This window comes from Lepidochelys kempii, chromosome 20, assembly GCF_965140285.1.
Source record: "Lepidochelys kempii isolate rLepKem1 chromosome 20, rLepKem1.hap1, whole genome shotgun sequence".
Taxonomy (NCBI): Eukaryota; Metazoa; Chordata; order Testudines; family Cheloniidae; genus Lepidochelys; species Lepidochelys kempii.
In genome coordinates this window covers 25,429,595-25,450,218 of record NC_136399.1, presented here as the reverse complement: position 1 = coordinate 25,450,218, position 20,624 = coordinate 25,429,595, and the positions used below count along the sequence as shown (strand labels likewise).

Here is a 20,624-nt window from a genome sequence, read left to right as displayed (position 1 = left end):
CCTGCTGCCTATTCATTCCATTTGGTGGAATGTTAGTGCTCTTTTGTCACAGCACTTCCATCTCAGAAACGTAGGCTCTGGAGGAACTGGGAGGTCCCTTAGGCAGGTCGACACTTCAAAAGCTGTAGCACTTCAGTGAAGATGCTACTAGGCAGGCGGGAGAGCATCCCCCGTCTGCGGAGTTAATCCACCCCGTTAGAGGCAGTAGCAGCGGGAGCAGCTTTCCCATCAACACAGTGCTGTCCACACCAGGGGCTCAGTTGGTATAACTACGTCACGCAGAGCTGTGGATTTGACACACCCGGAGTGATGTAAGTCTGCAGTAGAGACCTGGCTTTAGGGTATGTCTGCACCGCAATTAGCCACCCGCGGCTGGCTTGTGCCAGCTGACTTGCACTGACTCAGGCTGCAGGGCTGTTTAATTGCAATGTAAACTTCCGGGCTTGGGCTGCAGCCCAAGCTCTGGGATCCTCCTACCTTGCAGGGTTCTAGAGCCTGGGCTGGAGCCAGAACCTGGAAGTTTACACTGCATTTAAACAGCCCTGCAGCCCGAGCCCCATGAACCTGAGTCACCTGGCACAGGCCAGCCGTGGGTTTTGAATTGTAGTGTAGACATACGCTCAGAGCCAAAGGAGCAGCTTCATATCATTGCCAGAGGGATTCTAGCTGAGAGGGCCATGGCCTCTGGACTAGCTGTGAGCTCCTCCCATGGCCAGCATTCCTGCACCATTCCCTACAGTACTTCTTGCTGGGAGAAGATGGAAGGGGAGTAGCAGGGACTTCCCCTCACAGCTGGCTCTCTGACATTATTCTCTACAGAGGAATGGAGTAGCTGTGAGTTTTATTTAAGTTCTTGTGCTGTGCTCATCACTGTAGCATCTAGGTGCCAACTCCCCACAGCCAGCATCCGGCTGCACTGTCCACTTTGTCTTCTGCAGTTTCCACGGCATGCATCCAATGGAGTGAGCTGTAGCTCACGAAAGCTTATGCTCAAATAAATTGGTTAGTCTCTAAGGTGCCACAAGTCCTCCTGTCCACTTTAGTGCCTTCTGCTAGGAGAGGCTGGGATTGCAGTAGCCAGGAGCACCCCTTACAACCATCATTGAAATATTACCTGCTGCTGGGAGTGGCTGGCTCTCAAATTGCTGTGATCACAGAGACAGCACTCCTGTTCCATGCGCTGCAATGAATATCCCACCAGGCTGTAAGGGGGATAGATGTCTTCTGTTGAGAGTATTGTGGACAAGAGTTGCTTAACTATTTATTAATTTAAGCACATTCTATGTATGTATTCAAGTCCTAATGCTCCAGTGAGAGTTCCTTATATACCTGTATATGTCTTTCTATAAAGGAGATTATGGAGATGGAAGGCAGGAGAGGTCCAGAAGGGAAACAAAGGAATGTCAAAGAAAAATCAAAAGGAAGATAAAAGGGATGCCCGTGGCCTTTCGTGCAAGGGCTCCATTCCTCAGTAGACAGCTGTGTTCACTTCACACTCGACAGTCCATCAGAAATGAATGAGAAGGGATAAGTGCCTGGAAGATTTGAAGGAGTTTGTCTAGACACAGCCTGCTGCAGTGAGACACTGCATTTAAACATCCAGCAAGCTTTTCATGTTGCTCATTTTTAAATGCTCTTCTATAGGATTTCCTTCCCCACCCCGACCCTTACCCTTCACTCACACTCACACACACACACACCAGCATCTCTCTTCTTGAGCCAAGGAAGTGCAGTCTCAATAGATGGAATAACCTTGGGAGATTTTCTTTCAGAGGAGGAATTATACAGTGAGACCCACATTATTCCCCCATAGTAGATATTGACAGTAGGTTCTTCGCACGCATTGTGTGAGATGGTATGGGAGTGCCAATGCAAGGATCATATTAAATTCATGAGGGGCTGAGATAATTAAGGGAGTGCATCCTTTCTGATCCACCCTCCCTCAGCTGACAAAAGAGAGAAAAGAAATCCCTGAGCCTATGGGGCCAGAAATAATTTGGCCCCCGGGCAGATGAGGTCTGCAGAGAAGGAACAATGTCAAAATAAAACTCATGTGCTTAGTTCTGCCCATGGTGACAACAATGTAAATCCTGCAACATTACCCTGAATTTACACTAGTGTAACTGAGAGCCCCAGTTTCTTTTAACACCTGAGATTACTCAAAGGATTTTAAAGAACATTTACATTTACTTTTCTCCCTTTTGGCTGTTTGTTTATTTGTTTGCACTTCACTCAGCTGGAGATGGTGCTAATAGGCTAGTTGGTTTCACTTTCTTGTCAGTTTCAGTCTGTTTCTCCTACTACACTACACACTAATATATCATTGAGTTTTGGATCTCAGCAATTCAGGGGACAATTGAAACTGATAATACTAACAGTTTTCAATGATTTTTTAAAAATGTCATAAAAGTTTCATATGGCATTGGGCCAGATTCTCCTTTCAGACCCATGCAGTTCAATGGAAGCCAGTAGGGTTGTGCAAAGTGTAACGGACAAAAGGATTTGTCTCTGTAACCAACAAAAAAAAAAAGGTACACCCCCGTTACAAAAATAATCCTCCTTTTATAGTTTCATAGGCATTGCTGTCTAGTGGTTAAAAGGGACGAGGCAGACAACCAGGGACCTGTATTGTAAACCCAGATTTGAGAGGAAGCGGGTAGTGCAGGGAGCTGGGAGTTTGAACACTTTATAGCTGGAATGTAAAGTCAGCCAAATTCATATTAGGCTATGTCTACACTACAGACATAGCGGCGATAGCTATGTCAGCAGGAGAGCATTTTTTCACACCCCTGAGAGACAAAAGTTTTACCGACAAAAGTGCTTGTGTAGATATAACCTGCTTATGCTCAAATAAATTTGTTAGTCTCTAAGGTGCCACAAGTCCTCCCTTTCTTAGAAATAAGGTGCACATTTGTAACAAGGAAGGGGATTAACCATTGAAACAAAGTACCAGGGTAGTGGCGGATTCTCCAGCTCTTGAAGTCTTCAGATCAAGACTCGATGCCTTCCCGGAAGATATGTTTTAGCCAAACACAAGTTACTGGGTTTAATAGAGAAGTAACTGGATGAAATTCTGTGGCCTGTGTTATTTAGATGAGCTAATGGACCCCTCTGGCCTTAAACACTACTGTTCCATATACTCTGGTAGGGTATGTGTTCTAGTGGTTACAGCAATCAGGACTCTTGAGTTCTGTTCCTGACCCTGCTGCTGACTTGTTGTGTGATCTTGAGGCAAACCTCTGTTTCTGTGTCTTCAAAATGTGGATGTTAATATTTTGCTTGCCTGCCTCACAGGGAAACTTAATTAAAGAATGTTTATAATGTGCTGTGAGATCTTTGGATAGAAGGTGCTTGTTGAAATACAAAGAAGTTGCCTCGGCCTGGCACTGGCAAATTAATGCCAAGGAAAGAAAAGCCAGCATCATATTCAGATAACCTATGCTTAGGTCTTTGTTATTGTTGCAGATGGGTCTGTGTATGTGTGTGAATATGTGGGAATGGGGGACATGCATGTGGAGCCATAACTGTCGCTTACTACATAGCTTATCAGCGCCTCGTTGTTATGTTGGGATCCCCCTGCCTTTTTGTTGTCTCCATCTGCTGTCTCCTGTCTTACCGTGTGTTTTCATTAGGGAAAACGGTGTTTCCTGACCACGTGTTAGCTAACGCAGTAACTAGTGAGGTAAAATCCAAGGGAAGACAAAGTAGTTTGCAGTTCTCACACCAAGCCAAGGGGAAGACTCCATGGGAGCCTAGAACGCATCTTTTCCCTAGTGAAGACAAGGCTTTAGATTGTAAGCTCTTCAGCTCAGAGACGTCTTTTAGTTACGTTCGTGTGGCACCTAGCACAATGGGCACTACATGTATGCGTGCATGAGGGGGACAGGCAAGCTACCCTCCCTAAGATTCCTACTCCCCATCCCTGCAATCACAGGCTCTGAATCTTGGTCTCATGATACTAGATCGAAGACTGGGGGGGAACTAATCGCAGGAAACAACATAACGCCTTCTCTCCAGGAATGACAATACATTGCACAGCCTCTCCTCCAAATAAGCTGGAGGCAAGATGAAACCTCCTTTTCAGGACCCAGTCTCTCCCTCCCTCCCGATTGTGTCTCCTGAATGTATAAGGTGATTGGGAATGACACCACCTGTGCAGTAATTTAAACCAGGATTAAAGACAATCTAAAATCCAATCTAAAAACCTAAACAACAAACTACATTTTGGTTGGACAAGCCGCCATTTTAAAATCAAACTCCCCCACCCCTTCTTCTCTGGTTGGCAAATGCAAAGATGCAATCAATTCCCCAGCCACTGATGTTTTGAGCCACAGCTTTGAAGCTCAGTGTACTGTCTGCGTTTCCTTTTAATACCTCCATGATGATTTACTCCCCCATCCCTGTGATCTTCTTCCTGGCAGTGACGGGAGGGGCAACGGCACGGCATTATGGCAGGTTTTTTCAGAGCGCCATCTGAATTAAGAGGTGGTGATTTGGGAGACAGGTTATTGCGAGACAGGCAGATTAATCTGCAGGGGGGCCCAGGGCCCTGCTGGGATTTGCCTATCATGCTGATAGCCATCCCCATTAATTTATTCAGCTCTGACGGTAAATTAGAAAAAAAGTAAGGAGCTTAAGGAAGGCATCCGGCTCGGTGCCCCAATTATATACAGGTCCCTATTCCAGCCAGCACTGATATAGTGAGAAAGGATATGGAAATGGAGGAAGTCATGTCTGGGTTCCACGTAAGGGAGTGGGTATAGCTGGATGTAGAAAGACAATGCTGACATTTGTCTTGTCATGTAGGCTTGCATCCCCCAGCTCTTCTTGTCCCTTCACATCCCAGAATGCTGCCCTATTGTCCTGTTTCAGTAACTCTAAAATCAGACCCTCCTGCATCATCCCTGGCACCTGCCCTGGACTGCTGCCATGTCGTAGTTATCTACTGCAAACTTCCCCCTTCAACCCATCCAAAATGCTCCCCTCTCACTGCTCTGATCCCCAACTGCAACAGTTTCCTTTATAACTCAGTTCCCGCTGATATCTCAGATCTCCCATTTTCTCCACTCTAGTTTTACAGGTGGAAAAACTGAAGCATAGAGAGAGACACAGCCAGTCAGTGGCAATCAGGAAAGGCACCCAGAAGCATTTCCATGTTGATCTGCTCCACTCTGTGTCTGAACTGTCATACAGGGGATTATATTTATTATCTGTGTCTGTGCTAAGCTTCTAGGGGCCAGGGCCTATGTCTTCTTGTATGTTCTGTGGAGCGCCAAATGCATTGTCTGTGCTTAATTACTGGGCACGTAATGTGGGTACTTGGGTGCCTAGTATCAGCACTCATGAGTGGAACTGGGTGTCCTGAATTATGTGCTCACATTTGACAATTGGACCCATTGGACTTGATTCTTCTTTCGGTTACACCATGGTAGTCAGTGTCATCCCACAGGTGTAACAAAGAGCAGAATTTGGCCCTCACTGTACAAACTGCTCTTGCTATTATTGAGCAGAGCTAAATGTACAATGCACCTATGCTGCATTCAGTTGCTCCATACACAGGACGATTAATTCTAGTTTCTTGTTTCACTCTCTGTTTCCTTAATCCCTGCCAGGCCCATGATGTAAGAACGTCAGAATGACCATACTGGGTCAGACAAATAGTCCATCTAGCTCAGTATCCTCTCTTCCAGCAGTGGCCGGTGCCAGGTGCTTGCAAGGGAATGAACAGAACAAGGCAATCATCAAGTGATCACTCCTCTGTTGTCTAGTCCCAGCACCTGGCATTTAGAGGCCCAGGGACACCCAGAGGATGGGGCTGCATCCCCAATCATCTTGGCCAATAGCCATTGATGAACCTATCCTCCATTAATGTATCTAATTCTTTTTTTTATCCAGTTAAGTTTTGGTCTTCACAACATCCCCTGGCAATGAGTTCCACAGGTTGACTGTGTTGTGTGAAGAAGTACTTCCTTTTGTTTGTTTTAAACCTGCTGCCTGTTAATTTCACTGGGTGACCCCTGAAAGTTGAAGTACATTATAGCCACTGGATCACCTTTGTCCACATGTTTGTTGACCCCCTCAAAGAATTCGAGTAGATTGGTGAGACATGATTTTTATTTACAAAAGCTGTGTTGACTGTTCCCCATACGTTGTGTTTATCTATGTGTCTGACAATTCTGTTCTTTACAATAGTTTCAAGCAATTGTCTGGTACTGAAGTTAAGCTCACCAGCCTGTAATTGCCAGGATCACCTCTGGAGCCTTTTTTAAAAATTTGCATCACATTAGCTATTCTCCAGTCATCTGGTACGGAAGTGATAGAGTACATACCACAGTTAGTAGTTCTGCAATTTCATATTTGAGTTCCTTCAGAACTGTTGAGTGAATACCACCTGGTCCAGGTGACTTATTACTATTTAATTTATCAATTTGTTCTAAAACCTCCTCTACTGACACCTCAATTGGGGACAGTTCCTCATATTTGTCACCTAAAAAGAATGGTTGAGGTGTGGGAATCTCCCTCACAATCTCTGCAGCGAAGACCGATGCAGATAATTCATTTAGCTTCTCTGCAACAACCTTGTCTTCCTTGAGTGCTCCTTTAACACCTTGATCATCCAGTGGTTCGACTGGCTGTTCAGCAGGCGTCCTGCTACTGAGGTACTTACAACATTTTTTGCTGTTAGTTTTCAAGTCTTTTGCTAGTTACGCTTCAAATTCTGTTTTGGCCTGCCTAATTATACTTTTACACTTCACTTGCCAGTGTTTATGCTCCTTTCTATTTTCCTCAGTAGGATTTGACTTCCAAAGGTCAATAAGGTTTATATCCTCCAATTAAGCACATAAAGATTGTTTTTAATGGCCTAATGCAGAAGAGACCGAGCCTTTTGTGTGTCTGATGGACTCTGTGGGGAGGGAAGAAGTGATGAATAGAGAGTACAGTTCCTTCGAGTTTGGAGGACTAGGATGTCTGAGATTTGCAGTGTAGCCACTGCACAGGTCCCTAGGGAGTCTAGTGAGGGACTGGATCCAAACTGCTTAGCCAAAAAACAAACAGACCACAGCCAGGTTCCTTGGATTTATGGACCCCTCTGTAGGACAAACAGCATGAGTCTGCTTGTGTGTATATGACTCAGCATGTATCTTTGTTATTGTGTGAGATTTGTTATTATATGTGTGAGGCTATCTAGGAGTACGTGTGTGTGCTATGGTGAGAACATCTCAAGTTACATATCCTTGTTACTGAGGCTTGTTTGTCTCAGTTTGTATATCTGTTATTGTGAGAGTTTCTCAATTTGTGTATCCCTGATACTGTGGGCATGCAGGTGTGTGTTGTAAGATTCTCTCAACGTTCATGTCCCTGTTATTGGATGTATTACCCTGATTATAAGCATGTGTGTTTATCTCAGTTTATGCCTCTGTATTATTGTCAGTTTGTGTGTTGCTGTTATTGTGTGGTTGTGTCTTCATTTGTACATCACTGTTATTTTGTTGGAGCGTCTCAGTGTACATATCTGCAGTAATATCTATGTGCAGACCTTGGTGTGTGCATCTACGTTGTTGTGTCCTTGTGTTTCTGTGTTTTGTATCTATGCTGTTTTGTGTTTGTGAGTGTCTTAGTGTGTGTGGTGTGAGACCTCTTGTCTCAGTGACCGTGTTATTGTATGTCTGTGTGCTTGTGTTTGGGCATAGGTCCATGTCACTGTGTGTGATTTGTGTCTGCATTCTGAACAAATAGCTTCTGTTTTCCATTCATCATCCCATTTCCACACTTCATTTCTCTCTTCTCAGCCTTCTTTCCATCTGCTTTTTGGAAACTTTTGTGACTCAAGAGCAATTATAGTTCTCACAGTTGCAAGCAGTTTAGGGACACAGACATTGCTACAGCGACAGAGCATTCAAGGAAGGGATGAGGGGAGACAGAAACAGAGGAAGTCAAGGGCTGTCTAGCTTAAGAACTAAAAGCATCAGCTGATTTGCCCTCTGGGAGTCTGGGGGATGGGCACTAAATGCACCGTGGGGAAATGAGAAATGGGTGAAACAAGGGGAAGGAGAGAACAGAGGTTATTGGAATGACAATGTTTTTTCCTGAGCTTGACCTCGGCAGCTCCTGCTTGTAATGGGGACTGTCAGAGCCATTACTGTCTCGTATCTTTGTCCTGGAAGCTTTCACTGGCTGTGTACACGCTCCTGTGAATCTATCAGCAGCAAGGGCTGAGTGCATCAGACATGCCCGGGCTCTGCCCGTGGCTCCCTAGATGCAGCTTTGATTCTTCTTCATGAATGCTAACGTATTACCGCAGGGATTATTACCCTTCTGCAGAGAGAGCCCTTCCCGCAGACAGCTCAGACTAAGAGACAGGGCAACTTCCCCAACGCCCTCATTCCTCTGGCAGGGCTGTGGCTGGATCTGCACTGCAGCTGTGGTTCCTTTGCAGAGCCAGGGGCGGGGGGGAGTTTGATTATTTTTAGACCGCATCCTTGCATTTCACAAGATATCATCTTTATTTTATCTGATGTTTCCTCCTGCTCGGCTCTGTTCTATCAGGCCAACTGGAGCATCTCAATGACGTCTTGTCTACTCTGGCCATGCTGTGCTGGGCCACAACAAGCAGAAGGAACAGCTCGGGGGGGAGGCGGGGGGGGGGGGAGAAAAGAAAACGGACATCTTGATCAATGGAGCCATTAAGCAGAGCACCCTAGGGGTGGAACTAGCAATCTGCAACATGAACACCCGCTGCCCCAGCCATCGCACTCTCACCCACAGCATGGACATGATCCAGAGCCCATTGGAGTCAGTGGAAAGACTTTCATTGACTTCAGTGGGCTTTGAATCAAGCCCTATCTTCACAGCCTCCCGAGGTGGAGCTGCCATGAAAGATTGCTTTCACTTCTCTGGTAATAAATGCTGGCCAAGGCAACTGCAGATATAAAAGTAATAGGACTGTTCCCTTCTCTCACATCTCCCAGATAAGCATCTCAAAGCACTTTACAAACATTCATGGATTAAGCTACACAGCCCCCCCGGGAAGCAGGTCAATATTATTATTTTCATTTTACAGAAGGGAAACTGAGGTGGCTTGTCCAGCATCACATGGGAAATAGGTGGCAGACCTGGGAATAGAACCCTGGAGTCCTGTCTCCCAGCCTGTACTCTAAACATTAGATCACACTCCCTCCCAAAACCAAGAGTACAACCCGGGAGTCTTGACTCCCAGTTTTCCGCTCTAACCGCTAGACTGCACTGCCTCCCAGAGCAGGGACTAGAATCCAAGAGGCCTATCTCCCAGCCTGTGCGCTACCCACTAGACCACACACCCTCCCCTCCCAGAACCAGAAGTAAAGCCCAGATCTCTTGACCCCTGCTCCTGTAATCTAACCACAGAGCCACCCTCCTCTCATTGCACGTAACGAGTATGACTCTGACCTCACTTATGATGGTGTAAATCAGAAGTAACCCATAGGAACACAGGAATTGCCAGACTGGATCAGACCAGAGGTTCATCTAGGCAAGAATCTTGTCTTTGACCGGCTGTTTTAAAAGAAGATGCGAGAATCCCTGCTGTCACAGCTCTGAAATAACCTGTCCATAGGGAAGCCTCTTCCTAACTGTAATCTCCATTGGCTGGAGGTCGCAGGAGAGTTTATAACCCATCCAAAATGCTTGGATTTTTGCTTTATTTATTAATATTTAATCTTTATTCCACTAAAATTGGCATGACTGAGAAGCAAGCCTGCCATGGTCAAATGCGAACACAGAACATAGAGTGAGAGAGACAGTGAGTCTGTTAAGAAAACATCTCTCCTTGCTCTGCCCATCCCCAAGCCTGCCAGTTAAAAATCTAGCTACCAGGGAATAAAACACTGTCCAATGTGGCATATATAGTTTACACCACCCTGTGCTTTTATCCACTCTGATCTCAACCATGATGCACTACTGTAACTAAATCTAGTACATACTAATCCATTCTCCCTTCACCCACTAGAGTGTTGGGCGAGATAGAAGAAACTGGGTCCTATGCATCCCATTCTTCCTCCCCCACTTAACGAGTGCAAGATTGTGCCCTTGAAATTCTTACCTTGTGGCATCCATTGTTCAATTTGCAGTGAGAACTATAGCATGGTGTAGTGGCCTGTGCATGGCATTAGGAACCAGGAACACCTGGGGTTCTGATACTGATTCTACCACTGCATGGCCTTGAGTAAGTCACTTCCCCTTTATGTGCCTCAGCTTCCCCATATGTGAAATAGGGCAAATAATACTAGTAGGGAGGGCTGAGGGCATATTGCCTTTCCTGCTGCAAGAGGAAGTTCATGGACCATCGTGGCTGCCTCTTCATGATGTGAGTTGCTTTCCCTTCTTGTCTTGAGTTGGGCAGAGGAAACCAGATGACCAGTTGTTTGTGCTTAAGACCCTGAGAATAAACCCACACTGTCCCACCCCTCCCCAGATGCTCTGGGCTGTATCTAATCTACCCACTGCTATGCCTCTCTGCTTTCAGCACTAACGAAATCAAGCAACTGCAGCACTGAGAAAGCCTGACCAATAATTGAAGCAGATTGAATACGCAGGGTAAAAGGGTAAAGACGGAAGGGTGTGCCCAGCTATGCAAGGCTAGCCGTGCCGTATTAATGGACAAAGAGTGCATTAAAAAACCAACAACACACAGTCTGCCTCTTTAAACTTGGAGATCAAAATCAGAGCAAGGGAGAGAGACACAGGGGAAATAAATCTCCTTTATTAATTATAAATCAGATACATATTGTGCCCAGCTTCATTCCGCCAGGCCTCACTGCTGCACGTACTTCAAACCAAGCTCCTTAAACATTAATGCTGAGCTCTTTGAACCTCTAGTGTTTTTCAGATGTGTAGGGCCAGAACAGGACAGAGTCTGCAGAAATCACTGCATGTTTCCTGTCCCAAGGTCTGGCTGCATTTTATGCTGTTAATTTCCATGAGTAATCTTCTCCCCGTTTCCCCCACGTCTAGCCATGCTCCTGGACCTCCCCCAACCCCGGTGGGTTCTTCCCCAGGACTTGGCTTCTGTTTCTGCTACTCGGCGCCATGTTCAAGGTACATCAGCAATCTCCTGCTGGTGGCTGTGCTCCCTTGCACAGCTCTGCTCCACAAAAGCTGGCTTCTACCCAACAGTGTGAGCTTTTTGATAGCAGCTCCAGGTTGGGCAGACTTGCTCACAGAAGGCCCTAGCTGAAACCAACCAACTGCAGTGTTGTGAACTCCTTCACCACAGTGCCTCATCGATGCCAGCCAGAATTCTGTCATTTCCATATTAACTAAGGACAACAAAACAAAGTGACTTGCCCAAGGTGTGCCAGAGTCCAGGTTTTCCGACTCCCAGTCATCTGCTCTGACAACCAGACTACAATGCCTCTTCAAGCTGGGACTGGAACCCAAGGAGACCTGTCTCCCCCATCTCCTAACCACTATACCAAATTCCTTTCCAGAGCCAGGAACAGAACTGAGGAGTCCTGACTTATCAACCCCGGCTCTAACCACTTGGTAACATGTTCTCCAAGGACAAGAAAATAGATTTGAGGCATCTCAGCTCCCAGCCACCCCTGCTGCAATCACTAGATGACAGTCCCTAATTAAAATGAAGCTTGATCCCAGTGCCACACCGTCCTTTCACCCCAAACAGTATAAAGAAAGATCCACCCCCCTTTAATCCAGTGTAACAAATCAGCGTTTCTTCTTACTCTAGCCTGGGACCAATTCATTTTTAATGCCTTTAGGCAGGAGTTCAGCAGGCTGAAGCTACCAGGACCTGCAGCAAAGCCCACTCTTACCCTGCCATCTTATTGGCTCATGGTGACATAATGGTGTTTATAGTTAAGCAATAAACCTTAAAGGGGCCCCCAAGAAAAAAGTCTCAGAAAGACAAATAATGGCCACTTTGTTTGTCAGTAGCTGGAGAGACCACTGCAGCGTCACCCCCTCCCACCGAAAAGTTATTGCTATCCCATTGCTGAGCAATGTTTGCTCAAAAGCCTCCCTAGGAAAATAGAACGTAAAGTCATCTAATGCAAAAAAAACCAAACCAAACCAAAACCAAGCTCAGTGCAGCCACAAGCAAAGCCCAAACCTTTCAGTTCGTTTCCAGGGCTTAGGCTGCTGTGAAACAGCTCTGAGCCAACCAAGCCTGCTGGGAAATCCTATGGAAATGAGCCATGCCAAGCCCCTCCCACTTTGAATTACTAGATTCCTTGGTGCCACAAAGTAACCTTCCCTTCATTCGGCCTCCATAACTTTTTTTAAAATAGTCAATCAAACACAAAAGCACAGGGTGGCGTGCTAGGCTCAACCACTCCTTGCTCCTCCCGCTGGAAATCAGGAGGAGCCCAAGTGCTGTCACATTTAGGGCATGCAAGAGGGGTAGCATGGACCAGTGGATAGTGCAGTGGGGTTCTACATCTGCCAGCAGGACACAGGCTTGTACCTAAGCCTCCTCCAAAGGGGCTGAAGATATACAGGCACGTTTCCGAAGGCTTTATGTGCCAAGGATTTGGGAGCATGAGGTTTAAACGTGTCAGAACCAGTATTAGACCTGCTGTGTAAACACGCCTTGGGGCTCATCTGCTGGATGTCCATGGGCAAATCACTTTGCTTCTCTGTGCTTCAGTTTCCCCTCCCAACCTTTGTCTGGCTAGGGCTTGTCTATACAGCAAAGTTATACCGGTATATGATAGCGTATGAATTTAAACCGCTTTAGTTATATCAGTATAACTCCTTGTGTGGATACTCTTATTCTGGGATAAAAGTGCCTTTTTCCAGTTTAGTTTATGTTGCTTTGGAAATGGTTTAAGGTAAACTGAAAAAAGCCACTCTTATTCGGGAACGAGAGTGTGCACATGGGGAGTTATACTGGTAGTGCAATGGCACTTTGACTATAGCAGTATTACTGGGAAAATTCCTGGGGAGACAAGTGCTTAGGTGGGAAGCAGTTTGGGGCACAGACAGTCTCTTGCTCTGTATTTCTCAGTGCCCAGTGGGGCTGCAATCTCTGATCGGGTCTCTAGACTCTATTGCAATACAAAAGAATATTGCTGGGAAGACCAGACTTTTTATGGGGCAAGGGCCACCTCTTTGCACAGGCCTTCTCACAGTAATGGAACGGTGGCAGAGCTCAGCAACAGCCTGCTGGAACACAACCACCAGGGTGAATCCCCTTTGGACACAGAGGTGGAGAGTTTAAGTCATATCGTAGCCAGAACTTCATGCAGTTTTGTGTATATGATACATAGTCCATGATTATGGTGGCATTAGAAATGCACAGAGATACATAGCCAGGCACAGAAAAGGGGTTCTCCAGTGTGTAAGCCACCCCTGCAGTGAAGATATTCTCAAGGGTCAATCATGGCTGATCAGCCTCAGGTCATCGCACAGAATAGCAAGACACCACCCCAGGGTGAATAGTCATTGCTTTGCATGGTTGGCTATCCCCTGTCCTGGATTGATCTTCTTAGCATAGATGATTACTGCCATTCTTTGCAGCTGTGGGTGCTCTCACACCTTGTTGACCTGGAAAGTAATTCTTTGGTCCTGTGGGCCAAGTGACCCTTTGGTGCTGTAGTCGGTCACTTCTGGGTGTTGCAGATGGTCACTCCTTAGAGTACATGGCCATTCTTTTGCATGGCTAGGCATTGCTGCTGGACCAGTAAAAAATGAGGGAGGCAGGATTTCTCGGGAGAAAGGCCCACGAGCCATGCCCTGCAGCTGTGGGATAAACAGCAGCAACAAGCTGTGTTGCTCTCCCTCTGTGTCCCAGCCTAGTTAGCAGCACTGGGAAAGGCTCTGGGAGCTGCCAGGCAGACAAAGGCCCCCATTGTGGCTGGAGTGACAGGGGATTGAGTGGTACTGCTTGCTTCTCTTAGCACCCCGAGCTACTCACATGTCAGCTCCCAGCACCTGCACTGGGGGGTGGGAGGCTGCAGGGAGGGAGGTCACGGGCTGTTAGAGCTTTGGGTTGCATCTCCTTGCTTTGACACCTGTTATAGCTGTTCTCCCTCCAGCCCCATCCCAGCTCCTCCCTTGTCCTGTAACACCATATTATATGCATTTTGAACAGACCCATCGCTAGGGTGTTCCTCCCTGTCTCCTCTTTCCCTCACACACTCCCTCCCTTTTTCTCGGTCTCTCTCCTTGCAAACACTCCCTCCCGCTCACACTGTCTCTTTCCATCAGACACACCTTCAATCAGGCACCGCTCCCTGTCTTGCTCTGTCTCCTCCACACTACACTCCCTCTCCTTCTTTCTCTGTCACACACATTCCATCCCTGGGTCTGTCATTCTTGCACACACATGCACTTCACACTCAACCTCTTCCCTGTCTCGGGTCTCACTCCTCTCTTCCCTATGTCTCAGTGTCTACCTAGCTCTCTCTCTCTCTCTGCACATTCCCTCCTTCTTTTTCTGCCTCTCATGCATTCCCTTGCTCTTTTTCTTCCCTTCCCTGTCTTGGACCAGCTCCCTTCATTCTCTCCAGACAGCACAGAGGAGGGCTCCACGTTTCTGACCCTACAGACTCACTTGCTCTCCTTGTCACAAGAGAAAGCAGCTCGTATTTCACAGAGCATGAGGTCTTTTTATCTTGTCCGTGTTACAACGTTCACTGGACAGTTGCACGTTTTGCAGAGTGTTTTATTGGCTCTTCTCCTCCTGGCTGTTAGATACATTGTTCTGCTTTTTTCAGTAGTGAAATAGGAGGCATGTACTGCTTTCCAGCCTCTTCCCCGCCCCAATCTAATCTCATGAAAAAGTTATTTATAGGCATCGATTTTTTTGGCCTCTTTCCCCATTTCCTTTCTTATGTGAAGCCATCCAGCAAGGAAACAAAACCCCAGCACAAAACTTCTACAACATACAGGAGAATGTGCTGTTTAATTAGTTTCCAAACTCTGTGCGGGAGGGGCTTTCTCTTATTTCAGCTGGGGACCCTGAGCAGACTACTGTAATAAAATAATTAAATAACAACAGATTTCAACTTGGGAGCAATCTAATTAGGATACAATAGGGATCAACCTTAACCTGGGTCCAAAACTTGAACAATCATGTGGTGGGTTCTCCACCATGTGAAGTTTTAAAATCAAGACCGGATGTCTTTCTTCAAGAGATGCTCTAGCTCACATAGAAGTTATGGGTTTGATGTAGAAATTACTGGGTGAGGTTCTCTGGCTGTGTTAGCAGGAGCTCAGACTAGATAATCATAATGGTCCCTTCTGGCCTTCATATGACTACTCAACCCAAATCCTCAGAACATAGGACTGGAAGGGGCCTTTTGGGTCATTGAGTCCAGTCCCTGGCTATATCACCGGCAACTCCATCATATCCTCCCATTCATAAACTTATCAAGCTCCATGTTCAAACCACTTAGGTTGCTTGCCCCCACTACTCTGGTGGTTAGAAACCTTCTTCTAAACCTTGACCCCAAAATCCTGAACTCCTGAATCTTCACCCTGAAATCCAAAACAACTCCTCTCAGCCTTCACCCTCCACACGCAAACCAATCACTCTGAATCTCCACTCTGAGGTGGGAACCTTTTTGGAGTGTTGAAAGACATTTGGGTTTCTCCTGTTGTTTTTCATTCTTATTGCTGACTCTGTGCGCAGTGAAAAAGTCATTGGGATACAGGATCTATGGTCAGAGCTGAGCTGGAGTATAAATAAACGCCAATCTATGCTTATCTAGTCTGAAAGAATTCGTTTCAAATGCAAAACCAATGTCAAAACATATCAGAGGTAAAATGATTGTATGTTACTACCGTTGTGTTCAGATTCAACTGTGTTTCTCCGTATGTGTGTATTTGTGTATGTGTGTGTAACTGTGTATTCCTGAGTGTATGTGTTATGTCAAGTGCTATCCGTGAGTGTGTGTCTACTTGCATGCCTGTATGTGTATTTGTGTAAGTGTCTATATGTGAAACTGTATTTGGGTTTCTGTGTGTCACTGATAGTGTGTTTGTGTCTGTGTGATAGTGTGTGGCTGCATATCTATGTGACCGTGTGTCTGTGTGTGAGGGTGGGTGACTGTGTGCCTGTCAGACGGTATGAGTGCATCTGCGTGTGTGAGACTATGTAATCTGTATGTGTGTGTCTGCCTGTCAGACTATCAGAGCGCCTGAATGTGTGAGTGTGTGTGAGGTAGCAGACAACTTCTGAAACTGGCAGAGTCAGCCACCAGAAAAAAGAAAACCCTGTCTCTTTAACAGTGCTCTGTGGGCCTCCAATAAGGGGCCATTTTTCCTTTTTATAGTGAATTTCAGTGGGCGTGTTCCTTTAAGTAAACCTCTTGGAGCTATAAATAAAACTCAAAGGAGCAGTAATTGTAGGTCTGTGGAGAGACTGAGCTCCAGACCCCAATTTCAGTTCCTCTCGCTGAGATTAATTCACCATGGCAGGCTCCCTGCTAAAAATAAAACCCGGAGCATTGGGCAGGGGCTCAATTAAAAGGCACCAAAAAGACAGAAAAATTGATTTGGAGGCAGCCAAATTTTCCATCCCCCCTCTCTCCTCCCCTCCCCCCACAAATTAGACTCCTCCCAGTTACTGGAAGTTACCAAAAAAATCCCGGCTCAGCTTGGATTTTACATTAAACGAGAAGGTTTCTCATCTCTTCTGGCCTGTAAGTGGGGGTGGGTGGGGATGGGGACCCCTCTCCATGTTAAAGAGGGCAAAAACTGGTGGCACAAACCCTGGTTTGATTTTCTTGGGTGGGAGTGGCACAGAATGGTGTGGGAGGGGGAACATAGGGGCTAAAAGGGAGACTTCTCTGACATTATATGACCCCGCACATGGTCCACAACCTTCTCCCTGATACACTAAAAGGATCTTGGCTCCTACTGCTTTAAATGCTGGCTGAATTTCCGCAAACAGGGCACATAGCATCCTTGCTGCTGGGAGGAGAAAAGAACGATGTTTTCTCACTGACATCCATGATTTGCAGAGCCCCAAGATGTGAGGGGCCTGGGAATCAGGCTGGGAGTGCCCCACTCTCTCTCAGCCAGGAGGAATGATTGAAAACACAAGTTGTCCCTGACGTTCAGCAGAATGGGGTTGACCATGAGCTGCATGTCTTCCCAGGGGGCCGCATAAAAGGGAAGACCCAGAGGAGTTACTGGCGTTGCTTGTGCTTGGAGGCAGGCTGGGAAAATTCATCCCTGCTGTAGCTCCCCTGAAGTCAGTGGAGTTACAGGAGGGATGAATTTGGACCACATGGTTCATTGACAAATGAATTAATTATTTCTTCATCGATCTGCAGTCGGGCTGGTGTCTGTCAGAGAGGGTGGGAGCTGACTGCACCATCCCAGATACAGGGACCTACCTAGCTAGTCCTACAGAAAGGACTGTACCTTTCTCTCTGTTTGTGCGGCATGTAGCATGATGGGGGCCCCAACTTGGTTAGCCTCTGGGTGCTACTACTGCATAAAGGTTAAATAATAATAGTGTCACCTCCCTGGCTTCCATTTAGTGTCTCACGGGAATACACACCCTGACACTTCCTTTGGTCATCATAACCATCCCCAGCAGGTCAAAGCCTACATAGAGCTGATGAAAACGATTCTGGAGGTTGTGGGAGATTTCCCATAGTGCAGTGGGATAATGGATGGGACCTTTGGTCTCCCCTCCCCCTTTCTGCTGCAGCTAATTGTTTCTGAGCCATGCAGAAGTAACGGATCAACAATTCCTTCCCATTTCTCTTGGGTTTATTCTTTGTGGACACGGTAAATTTTACCCTGAACTTTCTTTCCTTATGTTGTGTTTTATTTAAATCCCCAGGGGAGAAGGCTCATCTTGTGTTCTATTTGTGAACAGAATCTTTCCTTCCCTAAGCGCTGGATCAACATGTATCCTATAGAAAAGTGGGAGCAAAAGGGGTCACTTTATCTTCAGACAGAAAAGAGACTTTGCAACTTTCCTCCAAATTCAGAAGGAATACTCTCCCTTGGTTCTTTCTTTTTGGTTGGGAATAGAGTCGATACCCATTCTGAATTTAATGGCTCGTTCCATTTACACTGGGGCAATCCCAGGCTTTCTCAGCACTCTCTTACTACATTATTTGGGGCTCTCTAGCCTCCGCAGAATATGAACATTATTTGAAAGACTATTTAACTGTTCTAAAAGTAACCTGGAATTAAATTAACATCATCATGGCATTAAAAGAGTAATAATGATAGATTAAATTTCTCTACTGCTTTTCATTCTAAAGAATCCCAAAGCGCTTTACAAAATCTTCTCTCTCCATACAAACCCTCTTCTATTGATCTATCTATCCCCACTGATACCGCCAACTAGCCAGCTAGCTAGCTGTCCATCCCCATACATACTGCTTGCCCATCTATCTGTCTATTCCCATACAGTCCTCTTCTAATCACTAACATGTGTGTCTGTGTTTGTGTGTGCGTGTATACATACACATACAGAGGGATCACTACCCCACTGAAATGCAGTAGTTTACAGCAATGTCCATATTTGTTTAGTGTTTCTTAGGACAGGGAGGGAAGAAGAATTTTCTCTCCCACCTAGCCTGATTCAAGACACAAGGTACCAAATTCATCTTTGGCGCAAGTGAAGCCAGTGGAATGAATGAATTTGGAGAGTTCTTCAGGGATGTTTCCTGGGTTATTAAAATTACCATCCACTGCACTAATTTAGATCGAAAACACAAGATCCTGCAAAACACATCAGTGGAACCACAACATTTTGTGGCTGCTGACACTGCAAATGCCACTTTCACCCTCATTTTTAAAAAACAGTAGCAAGCCCTATAATTATCTGAAACATCAGAAGAAGATCCGATAGCAATATAACAATTGCATGACCACCTAGGATTTTACAGTCACCACTCTGCTGCACAGCTGGGTTACTCAGAACTTCACAGCAACAGTGGAGATAAATCTCAGGACATCGTGCTCCAAACAGCACAGGTGGACTACCACTTGATCTAAAGGAGAATCACCACTAGGTGTCAGTAGTGCAGGGTCTATGATTCACAGTTGAGCAGTTCTGATTCCATCCAGAGAAGGGCACACACAAGTCAGTTCATCACAATATTAACCCTCATTCCATGCAGCCATCTAAACAACCCCTAAGGAAAAAAAGCTCTGTCCAGGTACACAGTATAAAGTCTTAGAAAACCAATAAGCTGACTTTTAGAAAGGGACCATGGTGTTCTGGTTAAGGCACTGCAGTGGGACTCAGAAGATTTGCGTTCAATTCCTGCGTCTACCAAGGACACCCTGTGTGACCTTGGGCAAGTCACTTTATCTTTCTGGGCCTCAGTTCCCCATCTGTAAAATGGAGACAATGGTCTTTTGTTGTAGTTGTCTGTCATCTACATAGGCGGTAAACTCTTAGAGGCAGGGATTGTCTCTTACTATAGGTTTGTGCAGGTCCAGCAAATTGGGGTTGTGGTCTCTATGCACTATTGATTCACAATGAGACTTAGGCTCTTAGGTGCCTAAGTGACTTTTGAAAATGGGAATTAAGCTCCTAAGTCACTTAGGTGCTTTTGAAAATTTCAAACCAGATCTCAACACAGACCCTTTAGAAAATCCCCTGCCCCCAAATGCGGAGCATGTACTCTCTGATCCACCCTTCACACCTAACTAATTCCCCTTGAAAAGTCCAGAGACAGAAGATACCAGCCTGTTGCCTAAACACTCTTGATTTCATGGCCTGCACTCAGTGGGAAGCCTGGCCTAGGCTAGCTCATGCATTTCAATACAGCCATGTCAAAGCTTAACTTTACTTCTGATGGGAGAAAATTCCAGAGGAGAGGCTCTGCTACCAAGCACACTTTAAGAATGTAAGAACCACCCAGACTGGGTCAGACCAAAGGTCCATCTAGCCCAGTACCCTGTCTTCTGACAGTGGCCAATGCCAGGTGCCCCAGAGGGAATGAACAGAACAGGGAATCATCCAGTGATCCATCCCCTGTCGCCCATTCCCAGCTTCTGGCAAACAGAGGCTAGGGACACCTTCCTGCCAGACTTCCACAAGCACCATGCTAGAGGCTGTCAGGGCAATGCTAGCAGGCATAGGTGGCCTGAAGATAACGAGGGTCTAGACCACCTTGAATAGCACCTGGAAGCGAAATGGCTGAGCCTGGAATACAAGTGTTCCCCATGGGCAGAAAGGGGGCAGCACATTCTTAGTCCTGCCATGAGTGCAGGGGACGGGACTAGATGACCTCTCGAGTCCTAGGATTCAGTGATTCCACAGTAGCTTCCAAGTGGCCTTCGGGCATAGCCTCAGGTGGAACATCTTGGCAGCTACTCAGCTTTCAGGTGTCCTTAACTGGCCCCAGTGTGATGAGGACCTGCAGAGGCTGTATGTGCCACATTGCATGCCTCCTTCACTGCCATCCCCAGGCGTAGGAGAGCTCCTAAAAGCGCAGGTGCAGTGACTTGCCCCAGTTCACACATCCAGTCAGTGGTGGAGCCGGGAACAAACTGTGTCTCCTCATCTAACCACTAGACCCCACTCCTCTCCCAGGGCTTGGAATAGGTTGCAAGAGTCCTGGCTCCCAGTACATTCTCTAACCACTAGATCCACACTGCCTCCAAGGACTAGGAATAGAAATAGCCAGGTATCCTGACTCCGAATT

General features: G+C 46.3%; 1 protein-coding gene across 3 annotated transcripts in view; it reads right to left on the bottom strand.

The window, feature by feature from the left end:
• The window catches only part of LOC144929565 (uncharacterized), a 43,851-nt gene that overhangs the window by 16,179 nt on the left and 7,048 nt on the right, over positions 1 to 20,624 (bottom strand). The gene's annotated exons all lie outside the window — the stretch shown is intronic.